Source organism: Falco biarmicus, chromosome 8 (assembly GCF_023638135.1).
Source record: "Falco biarmicus isolate bFalBia1 chromosome 8, bFalBia1.pri, whole genome shotgun sequence".
Lineage (NCBI taxonomy): Eukaryota > Metazoa > Chordata > Aves > Falconiformes > Falconidae > Falco > Falco biarmicus.
The window spans coordinates 14626503-14644329 of record NC_079295.1 but is presented as its reverse complement, the minus strand read 5'-3'; the positions used below and the strand labels follow the sequence as shown (position 1 = coordinate 14644329).

General features: G+C 39.9%; 1 protein-coding gene across 4 annotated transcripts in view; it reads right to left on the bottom strand.

Moving 5' to 3' along the window:
* BMPR2 (bone morphogenetic protein receptor type 2) overlaps nucleotides 1-17827 on the bottom strand; it is a 109628-nt gene that overhangs the window by 36259 nt on the left and 55542 nt on the right. The window lies entirely within an intron of this gene.

The following is a 17827-nucleotide window of genomic DNA, read 5'->3' as shown; positions in this document are numbered from 1 at the left end:
AGTTCCTTATATATCAATAAATACCTGGGATACTACAGAGATAAAAGAAATATTTTTCTTTTAGAGGCAAAACTGCATTTGAGTACACCTCAACCTTGCCTTCAAGCTTAATGGAAAGTTAATTTAGGCGCTTAATAACGTATTGGGCTTCAATATCAAAATAAAATAGTCAGAAAAATGCTTTTTAATATAAAAGCTGAAAAAAAATTTACATTATCTCCTTATACTGATCTTGGACCAACAGGACTTCCTCCTTATCAAACCAAATGGTACCACTGGCTTTAACATAATGGCACTCTTTCAGCCTCTGTAAAAACACTGGATCAAATAATGCATGTACTGCAACTGGAAAAAAAAAAAAAGAAGTGCTTCAGAAAGCCTCTTCAAAGCTATTTTAAGTTATTTTAAATTCAATAGGCTCAACAGCTAAATATTTCACATTTGTAACGTTCCCAAGCACTAAAAATAGAGCCCAAAAAATGACATCAAAAGACTGAAACTCCTATTTTTATATGGGTGAGCAAACAAACAAACCCCCCCAAACCTTTTAGAAATGGCAGCTCTGCCTGCATTTTTCACATCTTCCAGAGATCTGAAGCCCAGGAATTCTGTCTACCAACCGGTCGCTCTCCCCTCGCTCCCACAAACCCATGTCCCCCCCTCGCCAGCCACTTCCTTGGTGGGAAGGCTGTGCCAAGCCAAAGCAGGGTGCTGGGGGCACCCCGGAGGAGCGGTCTCTACCCAACGGAGCCAGCCCCAGCACGGAGGCATGATGCTGCGTCTGCCGGCCACCAGCCCTGCGCCGCCATGTACACAGAGGGCTGATGTCCTGTCACTAAAACTGCACACCACTGACTGAGGTTCAGGAATATATTTTTTTCTGTCAACCTTCTCAGCAGGCAATGAAAAATGCACTGATTTAATGGACACGACTGTATGGGGTGTTTATTTCAAAATCATTTCCCTAAACATGCAATGGAATCTGAATTATAACACAACTTTAGACAAGTTACCTGTTCAAGTAAAAATTCAAAATCAATAAAAACAGGGTGAGAAAGAGTTCTGAAAAAAAACTTTCATTACACTTCTGGTTTATGTCCTAGTACTTCAGATCTAAAGTCCTAAATCAGCTTAATACTGTAATCCTCAACTGTAATCCTCAAGTGTAGCAAATATTTTAGTACCAAAACTCAGCTCTTCCTACTTACCTTAATTCAAGAGTATTTTTCTATACTTTCAGCACAACTCAGTATAGTGTACCTTCTTGCACATAGAAGGTTTTGTAATTGTAAAAGGCATGTGCTACAGAGCTGTGAGTTAAACCTGTCTGACATTTTAGAAACATTGATGGTTACTAAAGGTTGTGTTTGTCTGGCCAATGCCAATTCAAATAACACTCGTGGTATTCCAAAAGGTATGCATCTGCTCCAGCTCCTCCTATCGTGGTGTTCTGCAACAAGACAATCCACCTAGTGGATGAGGGGAAGGCTGTGGATGGTGTCTACCTGGACTTTAGTAAAGCCTTTGACACCATCTCCCGCAGCATCTCCTGGAGAAACAGGCTGCTCATGGCTTGGATGGGTGTACGCTGCACTGGATAAAAAACCGGCTGGATGGCTGAGCCCAAAAAGTGGTGGCGAATGGAGCTACATCTGACTGGTGGCCGGTCACAAGCGGTGTTCCCCAGGGCTCTGTGCTGCGGCCAGTCCTGTTTAATGTCTTTACCAACGATCTGGATGAGGGGATCGAGCGCACCCTCAGGAAGCTGGCAGATGACACCAAGCTGGGTGGGAGTGTTGATCTGCTGGAGGGCAGGAAGGCTCTGCAGGGGGATCTGGACAGGCCGGACCGATGGGCCAAGGCCAGTTGCATGAGGCTCAACAGGGAGAGCTGCCAGGTTTTGCGCTGGGCTCACACCAGCCCCACGCAGCGCTGCAGGCCTGGGGCAGAGCGGCTGGGAAGCTGCCTGGTGGGAAAGGGCCTGGGGGTGCTGGGTGACGGTCTGCTGAACATGAGCCAGCCGTGTGCCCAGGTGGCCAAGAAGCCCAGCGGCATCCTGGCTTGTATCTGAAACAGTGTGGCCAGCAGGGCCAGGGCAGTGATTGTCCCCCTGCACGTGGCACTGGTGAGGCCGCACCTCAAATGCCGTGTTCAGTTTTGGGCCCCTCACCACAAGACACAGAGGTGCTGGAGTGTGTCCAGAGACAGGCAATGAAGCTGGGGAAGGTCTAGACCACAAGTCTTATGAGGAACATCTGAGGGAACTGGGCTTGTTTAGTCTGGAGAGGAGAAGACTCGGGGGGACCTTACTGCTCTCTCCAACTACCTGACAGGAGGCTGTAGGCAGGTGGGGGTTGGTCTCTTCTCCCAGATAACAAGCAACAGGGCAAGGGGAAACAGCCTCAAGTTGCACCAGGGGAGGTTTAGATTGGATATCAGGAAAAAAATCCTTCACTGAAAGGGTGGTCAAGCATTGGAACAGCTGCCCAGGGAAGTGGTAGAATCATCACCCTTGGAAGTGTTTAAAAAACACATATATGCAGTGCCTGGGGACATGATTTAGTGATGGAATTGGCAGTCCTGGGTTAACAGCTGGACTTTTCCAAACCTAAATGATTCTATGATTTAGAAGGACAAAGTCTAACATGAAAGCACATGTCCCGTTTTCCCATTAATCCTCCCTCATTCCCATTTTCCCCAATCATCTTCTCTACATGGCCACATAATTTCTAACTTTTACCAGATTCTCTTTTTAGGACTTAAATATTTTAAGACTTTTGTAACTTTAAGGTAACGGTAATCGTTACATTTCTCCACCCTCTAACACTGTACTTTGCCTTACCAGGTATTTCCCAGATGAAATTACTGTTGGAAGGAACTGAGTGATGAAGCAAAAAGCAGGAAGCTGAGGTCAGCCAAAAATCCCCCTCCTATCTCGCACCAGGGTCCCTGAGGAACACAGTGAGCAGTATCTTCCCTTCTTCTCCCTTAGGCACTCTCATTCAGTCAGCATCAGCAGCTCTCAGTCCCTCTCACTCCCACTCCTCGCTCAGCTCCCATCCAGCACCGGGTCATCACTGAAGACGCCGCTCTCTCTGCTGCAATCCCGTGTCCATGTCGGTGAGCAGAGGTGGCCAGCAGAGCAGCTGAACCTCTCCTTGTTCCTGCTGAGAGCTGTCTTTCCTCCCCAGCTGAGAGGCTTTAGCAGGGGCTATTTCCCTCTAACCCTATCCCTGCTTAAATGGAGATTCAGCTGGCTTCTGGGCAAAAGAATCTGCTTCTCAAAGATACTTCACAGATATGAGATGCAGCTGTTTGGGGACATCCTTGAGCAGAAGGAAATTAAGGACAGAAAAGGCTGCAGAAACCTGACAAGCCCAACAGAGCAGTCAGGAGGAGACAGAGGCATGGCCAGCACTCAGCAGGGTAAGAAGCTGAAACAGTGAGAATGACCCAGTGAGGAGATAAAGGCTTTAACCTCAGGAGGACCCTAGCAAGATCAATAATCTCCACCGACATGCAGCTTCTGTTTCCAAGGCATCAGCTGGAGTGACCTTCTTCAGATAGATAACTGTATCTTGTATGAGGGCACACGACTGCATACATTAGATATGTGTAAATGCCTTTTTTTTTTCCCCCTAAGGGAAAGAAAAAATTTCCAGAATTTGAAATACAAAGCAAAGAGAAATTTGGGTTCTGTTTCTGGCTCTGATACAGAATAGCCTGATCTTAGGTAGGTTACTTTGTTGCTTTGTGCTTTACCTTGGCCAGTTATATAATGGGAAAAAACCAGTACCTTCGCTAACTTCAAAGATTATTCTGATTATGTTAAAATAACATGAAGATGAAAAAGGCAATAATGATAAATAGCAATCCTTAGTTTGCACTTATGCAAAATCCTTCTACAGATCTAAGTACTTGATTTCAGATGAAATACAGACATCGTTTGATGTTCATTTCTCGCAGCACAAGTGCCAGCTGAGGCATCCCTTGCCTCCTACTCCCAGGTGCCTGCTCCAGCCCAGCGGTGCCCCGACAGCTGCACTGTACCACTGTGGTTACGCTGAGCAGGGAACTGGGTACAAAAGCCAATGGGAGAGACCGTGGGAGGGGAAGAAGGACAATATCTAAGGCAACACCCCTGCCAAAACAAATATACATCAATCAAGTACAAAGGCTGGTATCAAAGCTATCAATTTGTGTTACGCCGTGGGTATATGAAAAATACAGCTGACTTCACTTGTATAACATGTTCTGTCTGCCCTACAGTAACAAACTTGTTTCAAACCATGAATAAATATTTCAACACAAATCTGAATAGGTCACAGGGAGATATTTCATAATCCTATGGAACTGATTTGCTAACAATGTTGGAATCTGCATGACTGCTAGATTTCACAGACTGAATAAAACTTTTACATATTAAATGATACAGCTTCTGTAATTGTTCTACTTGAAACATATTTTCAATGTAATTAAAAATTTTCTTAGATCAGTCCCTGAAGTTGTCACAGTCCGAGTAGTGGTTTCAGCTGTTTTAATAACGCTGTACAATTAAACTACAGACTGAGATTTTTATCTTCACAAGACACTTATTTACACAAATACTGTAGAAATTAGAATGGGAAAAGCAACCTTTTAAAAAATGAATACCAAGTAGGCTTCTGTCAATCTGATTTACTTAAATTCTGAGCGTACCATTAAATCCTGTTAAATGAATGGCAAAACCCCCAAGTCCCACTAAACAAATAGAAACTCTTTTTGTGAAACAACAAAATAAAATTAAACTTGAGACTGACTCCTTCCTGACAGGTGTTCCTGCTTTAACACATCACAAAATACAAGCAGTCATAGCCAAGGTTTTCAAATGACTTCTTGTTCCCAAATGGACACCATTAAAGCATTCCTAGATTCAGTGAAGACACTGTGAAACTTGCCCACTTTTAATACATACTTGTTTGGTCACCCAACATTTAAGACACCCCCAACCATTAGTCTTCTGCATATTTTTGCCCATTGTTCTCATGCTACTCTTACAAGAAATCACGCTTAAGAAGATGCAATTCTATAAGTTTTATTAAACTGAAAATGCATAATCAGGACAAAAATGAGGATTTACAATTGCCAACTGAAAGGGAAAACACCAATCAAGTTTACACTTTCAGCCTGTACTACAGTTTGGTGGTTGGGGTGTTTTGTTTGTTTTCTTTGCTTATCTTTTCTAACAATTTGCAGGTAATCACACCAGTTATGCCTCCGAGCAGGTACCGTCCTATTATTGAGACGAGTTCTGTTTCCCAATCTATCCTTTCAAAAAGGAAATCCAAGTGTCCTATGATTTCTATTATACTTACAAAATACACTTGTTATTTTTCTTCCTAAACTTCCCTTTGCTGTAAGATTTCAAATGCAGGAAAGGTCTGTCAAGAGCCCAGTTGACCACAATAATGTAGCAAGTTGTCAAATACTTGAGCACATTTCTACCGCACAATTAAAATATAGCCACATTACAGCTGTAAGCCAATATTCAAACTTTAAAAGGCATTTGCAAATACGGATTTTCTTCTCCAGAAGAAAAAAATTGCTGCTGACAGCACCTACCTGGTAGCTATTTCAGTTTACAGCAATCTAGAATGAATGAAAAAGCCTGCCTTCCGATCTCATCTCAAGGGCTCTATCATAACACAGGCCTGCACCACGCCAATTGCACTTTTGGGAATAAGACACTGCTACTGACATAACCCATTACAATGATTACAGATACATTAACACTGTGAAGAAATTCATGACATGCTTCGGGCATCACTGTGGCACTGACTGTGCTAGGCTATTTGTCAGGTCCTGCTTAAGCAGAAACTGTAAACGACTAAAAGTGATCATTTCAATTCTAGAAAAATCTCAGAATTTACCAGTTTATGCCCACTTACCAACTCATAAGTTAGTATGTAAGAGTGTGCAGGCATAAAATGAACGTGTCTTTGATGAACACTTAGGTGACATATGACCTCAGCTAATTAAATATTTAGCGCCGTACTCCCCCACATATAGCAAACTTCTGTTCCACAGCAAATATAACGTGGTGACCATGCAGCCAGAGTCCTTCTAAATGCAGGACACTGCTCACCTCCACTCCCTGCTCTGTGCAGTCTACTACTGGTTATAATGCTATATACACTAGCTCAGTGTAGAATGAAGTTCAGCAGAGTTGGGAGAAGCTATTCAGACTGGTATCTTGGGCACCTTATTTCACTTGTTCTATTCTGGAATATTCAGTGAAATTGAGGATTCACAATTAATGAGTTTTCCCCATCAGCAAAACTTCATTATTACTGTCTTCATAACAGGTATCTTAATACCCTAAGACTATTATGAATAAAGTTTGCCCCCACAGTACAGCTTGATGTTTCCTGTTCAAACTAAAACGATAATTTCAAAAAAATAAACCCATTAACTGATCTGTATAAAACCAGGAACAACAATGTTAGCATACCTGAGCTATGCAGTTGAAATCTCAAATTAGTTTAAAATCTTTCCCTTGATGCTCTCTCTCCCACTGCCATTACACACTAACTATTCTCTTAGTGCTGGACAGAATTTGTCTCCTGTTGAACCCTCCAAAGCGGAGCAGGGTTAGCTCACATCTTTCTCAGCACTCCCTCATTGCCAGTGTGCCTGTACAAGCACTGTTTGCAAGAGCTGCGAGCCCCATGGACAGCATCTCTTCCCGAGCTCCTGGCACAGCACTCAGGAGATGTGTAATGCTTTTGGTTTACAGGCCATATTTATTTCACCCACACACTTTTTTAGTTTGCTCTGAAGATGCTATGAATGGCTCCGCAGCTGGGAGTGCCTAACGTAGGTGTGTGCAGCGCTCCGCTCTCCCAACCCTACGTGTGGTGGGGAACACTTCCCAGCTTCATCTGCACGGCTAACAAGTGCATGAATGATCTGCTGACAGTGGTGATGAAAGCAAAGAGGCTCAAGTTAGTCTTCAGGGTCATTAAAAAACTTTTTCAAAGACCAGTTTAAATATTTTCTGTATGTTCATCTGTCACTGACTTCTAGTAGTTTCCTGCGCTTTATTTCACAATAAGTTTTCACCAAGTTTTCTCTGCTTTCCCATCAGTGTCTGGACCTGCATTCAAAGGACAAACATTGCCAAGTGTAATTCACTGTGGCTCAGCTAGCATCACCTGTTTTGCCTTACTCGCTGCAATTATATCCTCAGAGAACAGAAATGGAGGAGAACAGAACAGCAGTTAGAATATAATGCATTTGTATGCACTGCATTTTCGATGTCTACCTTTCAGGAGTTCATGTTGGTGAGAATGTGGGAATTTTCTCCACGCTTTGGGGTTACTGTGTTTGGGTTTTTGTTGGGGTGGGTGGGGTGGGGTGGGGAGGGTTGGGGTGTTAATTCTTTTGGGGTTTTGTGCGTGTGTTAGTTGTTTTGTTTTTTTCTAAACAGTAGAACTTCCCATGTCAAAGGGACATGTATACAAAAACTGTACTTGTGCTTTATAACATCTGTACTAATTCATTGGGGTTTAAATTCTATTTCTATTTTAAGTTCTATTTCCGTGTCCCACATCGCTACTTTTAGAGCGAGTTAATGCTTTAATTAGTGAAACAGAACTACAACCAAGCAACAATGGTCTTAATGGCTCCATATAGATGATCCAACTGCGTAGAGCATCCAATAAGCCATGTATTCCTTCAGATACACACATCCAGTTTGTGAAGAGATCGATAGACAGGGCTCTGAACCATCAATCAAAGATAAATCATAATATTTTGATTTGGTATAGGAAAAAAAAAAATCACTTTCACTGCTATAGCTCCACCACTCATATTTCCTGTCCAAGTGTTAGAAAAGTGGGAAGTGCTTTTATACAGAATGTAAGGACACCTTACCCCTGCAGTCAATTTGAATGTCTGTAACAAGGGATTTTTTGCTAGTCTAAGGAAGTATTTACAGGCCTGTAAGCATTTCTAAATGAGCCTCATGTTGTCAGTCTAAAGGAACGTAAAAATCCAGGCCAAAGCCAAAAGCTGTCTGATGTCATAGAATCATTTAGGCTGGAAAAGACCTTTAAGATTATCAAAGCTGCCACTAAAATGCAGCCCACCACTAAACCATGTCCCTAAGCGCCACATCTACACATCTTTTAAATACCTCCAGGGATGGTGACTCAGTCACTTTCCTGGGCAACCTGTTCCAGTGCTTGACAACCCTTATGGTGAAGAAATCTTTCCAAATATCCAATCTAAACCTTCCCTGGTGCAACTTGTAGGCCATCTCCTCTTGTCCTATCACTTGCTACTTGAGAGCAGACTCACCTCAATACAACCTCCTTTCAGGTAACTGTAGAGAGTGATACCACAGATGCTTCAGAAATTGTTAGGAAATAATTGGCCTGATGCCAAGAAACACATACACAATATTTTATATGCTCAAATTTCAAAATAAATGCACAGAACTGTTGTGCTGAAACTCTGAATCCACCTCACCGGAACCTTCAAAGGAATTTAAAATTGCATCACAAACTCCTACTCAGTCTCAATGCAAGTGGGTATCAGACGTCTTAGAAAAAGAAGTCCTTCCTCAGACCTCTCAAAACATCAAATCTCTCTTTCTACTCTGAAACAAGAGAAAAAAAAGCTAAGATAATAGAAAGTCTTCACACTTCCCTCTTTCAACATGTTTTGTTGCCCTTAGAGGCTGAATCCCTTTAGACGTATCTGTATACCAAATGTTCTTCCATGAACCAATTTTGTATGGAAGTATACTATGCAAATTAACTGAAATAAAGTAAAACTCATGTAAGTCAGATTTTAAGACTAATGAACATACTTATTTCTTTCAAATTATCAATTGTGTTATAGAATAAATATCTTCATATGCCAAAATAAAACACTGATAATCAGACTTCTGAGAAAGAAATGTATGTACTGTCTACATAAATCTGATTATGTTCAATATTTAGTAAGATCCATACTTTTCCTGATATTGAAAGCACAGAAGCTAAAATAACCCCCCAAAAAACCCACTGCAGATTTCTAACAGCTGGCATTAAAACTCTGATTTCCTATCACAAATTCAATTCTAATATCAGAACTGCAAGAAGGGAAAGTCTCACACAAAACTCAAGTCTCCCAGCTCCAATGTTTAGGTATTAACATCCACAGCAGCACAGCACTGGTCATTTTATTTATTAAATACAAACCAGTGAGAATAATAATAATAATACTGATGAATGGTATACATCAACGACAGCTGTTCAATGCATAAGGAGGGAACATTGCCAAACCTATAATGGAAAGGGAACAAAACTGCAACGTGACTGGGAAGAGTGGGAACACCACAAAAACATCAAGCTAAGATGAAAAGACATGAAGAAAGACTTGGTACAGGTACACAGAAGTAGTTATGGATTGAGGAACTCTACTCTTATATTTCATGTAAGTTTCTTTATAACATCTGCAAGAATCCCCCTCACTTTAGTCTCCCCTATTAACAACAATAAGCTTTCTGGGTTATAAATCAACTTTTGGTATCAACTCAAATCTCTGCTTGAAGGCCTTTCAATAGTACAATTACATTCATGCAAATCTTCATCAAGCTTTTAGTGAATATGCTGTCATCATCTCCTATTTGGACAGCAACAGTAGGAGTTACTTGGTCTCGAAAGCAACAGTTTTGAAAACACCTGCAACTGGTGTATAATCAAGAGTAACATGAGCAGGAGCACACTGACGTGATGCTTCCCTGTCTGCGGTGGTTGCCCTGAATGCTCCATGAACTCTTTGTTTTCAAGCACATGGTTTCCATTAGCCAGAAAACGCAAAGATCACCTCAGATCTCTGTGACTTCAGAACAGCCCCAACAGCTCAGGTCTTCAGAAATAATGGAGGTATCCATAGCCAGGATGACATGTCAGGAGCTAGATACCCAGTTATGAAACTTCACAATCAAAATTCTGGAGTTAGTCAGAGGTTCACAATTCAAACACCTGAGGCAATTACTTAATTTGCCAATGACTTTATTAATAAAAAGGACATAAGCTTTCTTTGTAAGGAAAACAAATTTAAAACCCTGATCCCCAGTATCCATCCACATGCAGTGATTTTGTCTCATGCTGGAAGGAAAGAGACAAACGATAGCTTATATCAAGTACATCTCCTAACCGTTTTTGTACTCCCAATACAAGATGCTCCAACAGCACAGCTGTGAAAGCAGTAAGAAGAAACCAAATCACATAAAGAATAACCACTTAGTGTATATGTACAAAGATAAGCAGAGACAGTCCCGAGTCCAGGCTTTGACTGCAGTGCCTGCAAGCCAGAGCCGACCCAGTGTGGGGCTGCCCCGCAGCTTCTGCTCCCTGGCCTGGAGGCGTGCGGCTCTTTGCCCCCAGCCTCCCTGGGAGCCATCCCACATCTAATGGACAAAACCTTTTGTCTAAAAGTAATTCAAGAGTTCTTAGAAACAACTTATCACGTTATTAAAAAACAAACGCTTCATTTACCTACAGCTTCTAAGATTGTGCCAAACTGAAATACCATTAGTGGTTTACCTCCAGACAGCATCCTCTCTGAAGAAGCGCTGTATGCCATATTATAAAGAAAGGAGCCAGAAATCAAAGTTAAGTAACGTGTTGGGTTTTCACAATCACAATGTTTTCCAGACAAAGAAAAAAATCTACTGAAAAAGGCTCAAAAAGGAACAGTGATTAAATGACCAACTCTGAAGTGCCAACATCTTTTAATCACCTGTCTGGGCTCCCCGTCTCCTCTGAGGAGCCCGAGTTCCATCGTGCTGAGCTATGGAAGCAACTCGGGTAAGACTGCAAAGCAGCTGGGCTAACAGGGGGCTATTCTGAGTGTCTGTCAAATGCCAAGAACCTAAAGCTTTACTTCTAAGTCATATCAGTTTCAAAATCAAGAGGGTAAAATGTATTCGGCAAAACCACGATACAGGGACCAGGTTTTTCTCAGCAAGCTTAGCACATAGGATAGAAACAAATGAGGCTTATTGAAACGTCTAATTAAGGAGCAAGAAAAAGACATGAAAGATTTCCCATGTTCTAAACACTATTCTGCACAGATGAGCTTAATAGTACTGAACAGTCAATACCCAGTATCTGTAAGTTTATCCGTTTTGTGCTTAACAGTTCCAGTCCCACGTCTGCCCCTTACCAGGTCAGCAGTCCACAGACAAAGACCCTTGTCACCACTGCCATCCTGGGTACAGACAAAACCGGTGACAGGGTGGGGGCGAGAATTTATTAGTAGCAGCTGGCAGCACCTAGCAGTGCTTTATAACTGAACTTTGCAGCATACTTGTTCCTTTTGATCTTAACTCCATGCATTTCAACATTGTTAAAGAAAACCAGAGTAGAACCATGGTAAAAATAAAATACAAGGAATGCCCAGGGAGATACAGCTGTAGCATTCTGAAGCTAATGCCCTCTGCCAGGAGCTGCAAGCAGCAGAGGAGCCTGTGCACAGCCACTGTGGCCACCCCTGCTCACTGCAAGAAGCCTCTAGCATGACAAGGCAGGAAGAAGGGGATAGCAACAAATCCGATGTGAAAATAAATGTTGTCTGAAAAAGCACAGGGAAGACAAGTGGAACATTCACAAAACATAAATAGTGTTTTACTTTTGCTTGGTAATGACTACAACGTACAGTATCTCCGCTAAACTTGCTCTGAAGTGTTAAGATAAACAGCACCCAGTTTTAAATTTTTGGAGTGGGTGGAATAGTTATTAGAAGCCTATTACTACTACTACATCAGAAAGCCTGTCGATCTAGAATATTCCCAGAAAGTGTACTGATATGTCATTCTGCCTTCCGGAGAGCTCCTACCTATTTCTCAAATTATTTGGGTTGTTAAATAGCATCATAGGATTTGTTTAGAATAATGTTGATATTGTATACATTGTATATATGTATTACATTACACATTGCAGCATCTAAAAAAAAAGACATAAAAAGTATGGCATTCTCGTCAGTTCCTCTTTTTGCATTGAGATGGGCAAAACAATTCTTTATCTACTACCTTTTTTATTTACAGTCCAATGTTCCACTAATGCATTCTGAAAGAGTCCCATTCTTAGCAGCCTTACCTACTTTTGCCTTATGTCTATAAGGTAGTCACAATAAAGCCCCAATGTACATTGTCACAACAGATCTCTGCTAATTATGACATTGAATTTATTATGCAACAATATGAAAGTCAGACAATCCTCAGCATTCCCAGTAAATGGAAAAAATATATTTACTATATTTGCATTACCCAAAGATATTTGCAGATCTTTAAACTCATAGAAGTGCATAAAACATACTAACTATAAGCAACTAATTTCCAGCAGAGATGCAAATTAGAGCCTCAAGAACTGCACATGATACAAGAACTGTGAGCCACCTGTATTTACAGATACTAGTTGGCTTAAAACGTATGTTTTCACCATTATTGGAGGTGGAAAAAATGACTCTCTATTTCAGAAAACGGATGTTTCCCATCTCCATTCTAGACCTTAAACTCAAATAAAATTTTTGCTGTGTCGTACTAGAAATATGCAGGATGCTTCAAAGATGACAAAGCTGCAGATCAGACAATTATATCAAACGAATAAGCTAAAAGTTATGTTCATATCTACTTGAAGAACTGACATCTCTAAGACTCTCAAGTAAAATACTTTTAGGCCTCTGGAAACAAAGCACAGTTATAGCCCTCACACTTCCCAAATACACTATTGCAAAGTCAGGATAAAGATAAGATCCTACCTTGCATCCAAAAAGCTCTTTTTTCAGATTCCAACAGATTTTTAATGTAACTTTGCAAAGGTCCTTGCTCTCAGACCTCCAGGTCATAACACAGTGCTAATTCCTGTTGGCACAGCTCTGCAGCTACCTGGTACAGCTCTCCTATCAAACGCACTCCAAACAGCAGTTTGACAAAACAATAAGGAATGCACTCATAAGAAAACAAGGGTGAGGTTTTTTTTGTAAAAATAATATTTTAAATGTTTCTTCTTTTTCAAATAAACATCTCTGTTGTTGTTTTATTTAACACAGTTTTTAGCATTTTGTGGGTTTGGTACATAACAGAAATTTTAAACCATTTCCAAACATTTTCAAAACATTTCAATTTCAGTGCAAGTAAAACACTCTGACTTCATCTTCCTGATTAAATGTTTCCGTAAGAGAAAAAAATTCTATGTACAGTTTTCTGTCTAAGCAGGCTTTGCCTTCACAGCTAACATTTCATATTCAGACTCCAATTGCACATCAAAGCTTTACTTTTAAATTCAGTAAAGATGCAAGTTTAATCTCAGGAGGCTATGATGTCTTAGATGTTAAAGTGCTGCTACCAGCAATCTTTAAAAGAGTCTGCTTCTGATGGATCCATTTCTAATGAGAATCACTGAACAGAAGTTACTCAACAAGCATTACCAGTTATCTTGGGTGACTCGCAAAATCTTCCACAGATTCTACAGAAACTAAGGCTTTGACTTGCATTCCTCTATAGCCTTCTACACTCATTGCTTTAATACTTTGTTTGCTCCTTGCAACAAGTTTCATTTCTATTTCTTCTCCTCAACATTAATCCACAATACTATCACCTTTTCCCCAGTTGCAACAACACACGAAATAGCCTTAATTAGCACACGTTTCCAAAATGTTATCGTTATTTGTAGCAATGTACACCCTGTGTCACAACCCCCTCTGCAGTTAACTCGTTTCCTGTAACCAAATAAACAGCAAAAAATAAATAATACCAGAATTTCTTTTAAACATTCATTAGATTTCAGGCAGAAAGGCAATGTAAATTTCAAGAAAATACACATTTGCTAACAGCTGGCCAAAAGTCCAAAATATTTCATCATTATGGCAGTATCTTAGATAATCATGCCCAAGAAAATCCCACTTTATGTTTTTTCCCCTCTATTAGCTGCTCCACATATAATCTCTTTCAACAGAGACATGTATTTAGAAATCTCCATGTGCATTCATCTGTATCTCTTTCAGTAGTTCAGAGTCTTCATTTTCTACAGCACCCTAAAATAACTTCCTGGGAGGCACAGTACTATCTTCTTGCATCAAATACTTTGCTGTCTCAAAGTACCTTACTTTTTTTTTTTAAGAGGTATCAGGCCCTTCATTTTTGTCTTAACATTTCCTCACCTACCTTATAGCATAGTGAAGGTATATCAACAACATATTCTCTTCACTTCTTATTCACTTCACTTCACAACATATTCACTTCACCTTATTCTCTTCACTGAAGGCAAAATGTGCCTTACTGACTCCCTATCATTTCAAGAGTACAAATTTTAATGCTCATGTGAATCAGTCCTGCCTCCATCTTTCAAAACAGAAGATCTGCCACCTTGCACAGGTTTGTAATTTTCCCTTTGCTGTACATCCAAATCTCCTGGGGGAAAAAATGCAGCGCAAAGAAGGGAAAATGCTTATTTACAGAGCATTTTCTTAGATTAGGCAGATCAGAAATGAAAAACCAGCTCAAACACTGGCTACAAACCTAGCTGATCAGGTACTGCAAGCAGAACCTAGCTGAAATAAATGCATTTTAATTATAAATTAATATCGTGTGCTGCTCTCTGGTAGAAAAGCAGTTCAAGGTAACAACTGAGAGGGAGCAGGGCTACAACTGTGCAAAATTAGTCTGACATGATCTAACACAACTTCGGTGGGAGTCAGATTGGACCATGGGCTCACAGCAACACGAGTCTAACTGCTGCCACTCAAAAGCAATAGTTAAGTGAAAACTGTCTATTACTACCTTAAATAACCTGATTCAGCTGCATACATTAATAATTACTTTTCTAATAGTAGCTTTCCTCAACAAGTTTCCACAGAATTCTGTGAGCACTTAAAAGACATGTATTTTTTATATATATATATATTTATTTTGTTACTAATTTTTATAATATATATATAGCAAGAAGGCTGGCAAAGGAAAGCCAGGATAATACACTGGAAAGATAAATCCATCTATCAGTGTTTCAGAATTAAAAAATTCCATCTTCGTCGCTGTGTGAGGCAGTTTCTTCATATCCAAAACTCAGTGCTTTTATTTTACGTAAGTTTCCTAAATCCTCTAAAACCTGCAGACACCTTTTGTTGCTATGAGGAATAAACCCTACATAATTTCAGCAACAATATGTACCACTCATGCTCAACTGTTGATGCCAAGGATTTTTTCCATATATCATGCAAATACCTCACGTGTCATATAAAAGTATATTCTTAACACTCAGTTGCTGTAAGATTGATTTATTCGCAGTGCCAGAAATGCAGCCTTGAGGAAAAAAAAAAAAATTAAAAATGTCTTTGTTGCTTTCATCTTGATGTTATTTCAACATGAATGTTTCACTACAACAATGTATCTATGACCAATGAGGGAGACCATTTACCTCTTTAGCTACTTAAATTCTATTTAAATGGCCATTATGAACTTGTCTTCAAAACAGTCTCAGAATTTAGGAAGCATTTTACAGACATAAGAGGCAGATATTTAACAAGTCTCTAAATAAATATTTGACAAAGCCAATAGAGTAAACACACATCTCAAAACATTTACCTGGGAAGCCATAGTTGGCCCTTTTTAGGTCAGGTTAAGGGGTATGTACACATACTAACTGAAGTTAAGATGGATTTTTTTGGGTCAATTTCTCGTGAAAGTTGAAGACAGAAGAAAAATGAGTGATTTAGCAAAGCATAAGAAAGTATATCTTTCCCCCCAAAGTACAAGCTCCAGTTCAGGATGAGAGGTTGGTTTTGAACCGCATTTCAGTAGTTCCAAACTCCACAAGAAAATCTTCACATCTGAAATAAAGACCATTCCCCAATCTCTACTTCTCCTGGCACCAGGAAACAGCTACCTCAGCCTTTGCATTTTCAATACCTCCAGACTATACCCCATCCTACAGCATTTGCAAAATTCTAGCTGGAGGGACTAGCAACCGACACTACTCAAATCTACTTGGATTTTTTTTAAGATAGGAGAGATGAATATTATGACTACTCAGATGTATGATTGGTTTAAATTATCAGCTGCACATTAAGCAACAGTAAAGATTAAATTTAAAGCTTCAAGAACCTGTTTGTCCTTATTTGCATTTTGCATTTTTATAAAAGCTTTCTTACAAGACAGGATGGGTTTCTCATATTTATGCCCTGACCAAATATGAACTAAAAAAAAAAAAAAAAAAAAAAAATAGTATTCCATACTACACAGATATGGTTGCAAGATAAACATGTTTTGATATCCTAAAAGACAACAATGACATAAAAGTGCAATATTTAAGAGATTTGCTGTGATTTGTTTTAACTAACATGTATTAAGATCTTAATAAGTTACTCTTAGTCTTCTTAAACTGTTTACAGTCTAGCTACATCTTTCAATACACCACTGTTAATCATCCTACAAAAAATTGCAACTAAAAGATTGTATAAAGTAGGTTTTTTATTCCTCCATTATTTTTCTGGATGGATTTAGCTCAAAGGCCTAACACTATTCTGCTGTTTCCACAGATCCTTCATATAGTTGCAAGGAAACATTTTTAAAAGAACATCTATAATTTTCCTTAATAATGAAGTTTTAAATTGACTAGGTTCATCAGTAGTGTTTTCAGGTTCCACTAGCTTTTAAACTATAGCTGAATTTCCACTTGCTATTCTAGGAACTTTTTATTCTGCGTAATTTTACTGGAAATCAGCAGAAACATTTACAAAGACTTAGTAAACTGTTGGCTGAATTCATCAGGCTTCACATAACTAACCATAAACCAGTCACATCTGCTTTAAAATTTACAGGATCATAAATATAGTTCTAGGAGGCCACACACCTTACTTTCCATCATCCAAGAACTATTCAGTGCACAACATTTTTAATACCTTATCAAAAATATAGATGAAATGGTGCTCTTTCAATTCATGGGCTATACTGAAATAACCTTCTGCAAAAGATTTCCTGTATGACTGTGACATGTTCAATTTAATTATCTAAAAGGTATGGTAACAGATTGCCACAGCCTGTGCAGCTAAGCTTACTAATGTCTTTAAAGCATTGTGTCAACTTTAAAGGCAGGGCTGATATGATGCCCAAGTAAGGTATCTAGCAGGGAACTCAAAGCTTCCCAACAGTTCCATAAAAATGGAACTCTGCCGAAGCAGTAATTCTGTCCTTGACATTCAGGTGGCAAAACTAAATCTTGCAGCACCAAAATGGGTTCTAAAAGAGTCAAGAAGGGACCATGGAGACTCCAGTGCCTGGAACAGGGGTCAGTAGCGTTGCAGGGGTCAGTATGCTGCAGCATCTCTCTTTTTTCACCCTTCCAGCTTCTTAGAACATCCTCTACTTCCACAGTGCTGTGGGTGTACGGGGTTTACAGTGCCAGGAGCAGCCCTACCTCTGTCGGATGCAGCCGTAGAAGAGCTTTACAAATAAAACCACCATAGTGGTGAATGAGGCCATCCTTACTGCTGGAATGGCCAACCTCCATCTCTTAACCTCGTCAAGGCAGGCAGACAACTGCGCTAGGCAGCAACCTACTTTGCTTACGCCTAAAGCCAAATTTGCGTATTATGAAAATGGAAGGTGACACAGTAACACAAAACAGTTGAGTCAGTAGAAATGTATGCTGCAGCACTCAATTACAGCTGGGTGAATTAAGGGCTGTGTAACAAATTTAATATATCCCCCTCCACACACATACACACGCTTTGCAAGTCAAGCTAGATCTTTCAGTATTAAAAATTCCACTTTAGAAGTATTTGAAGATCTTATCACCCA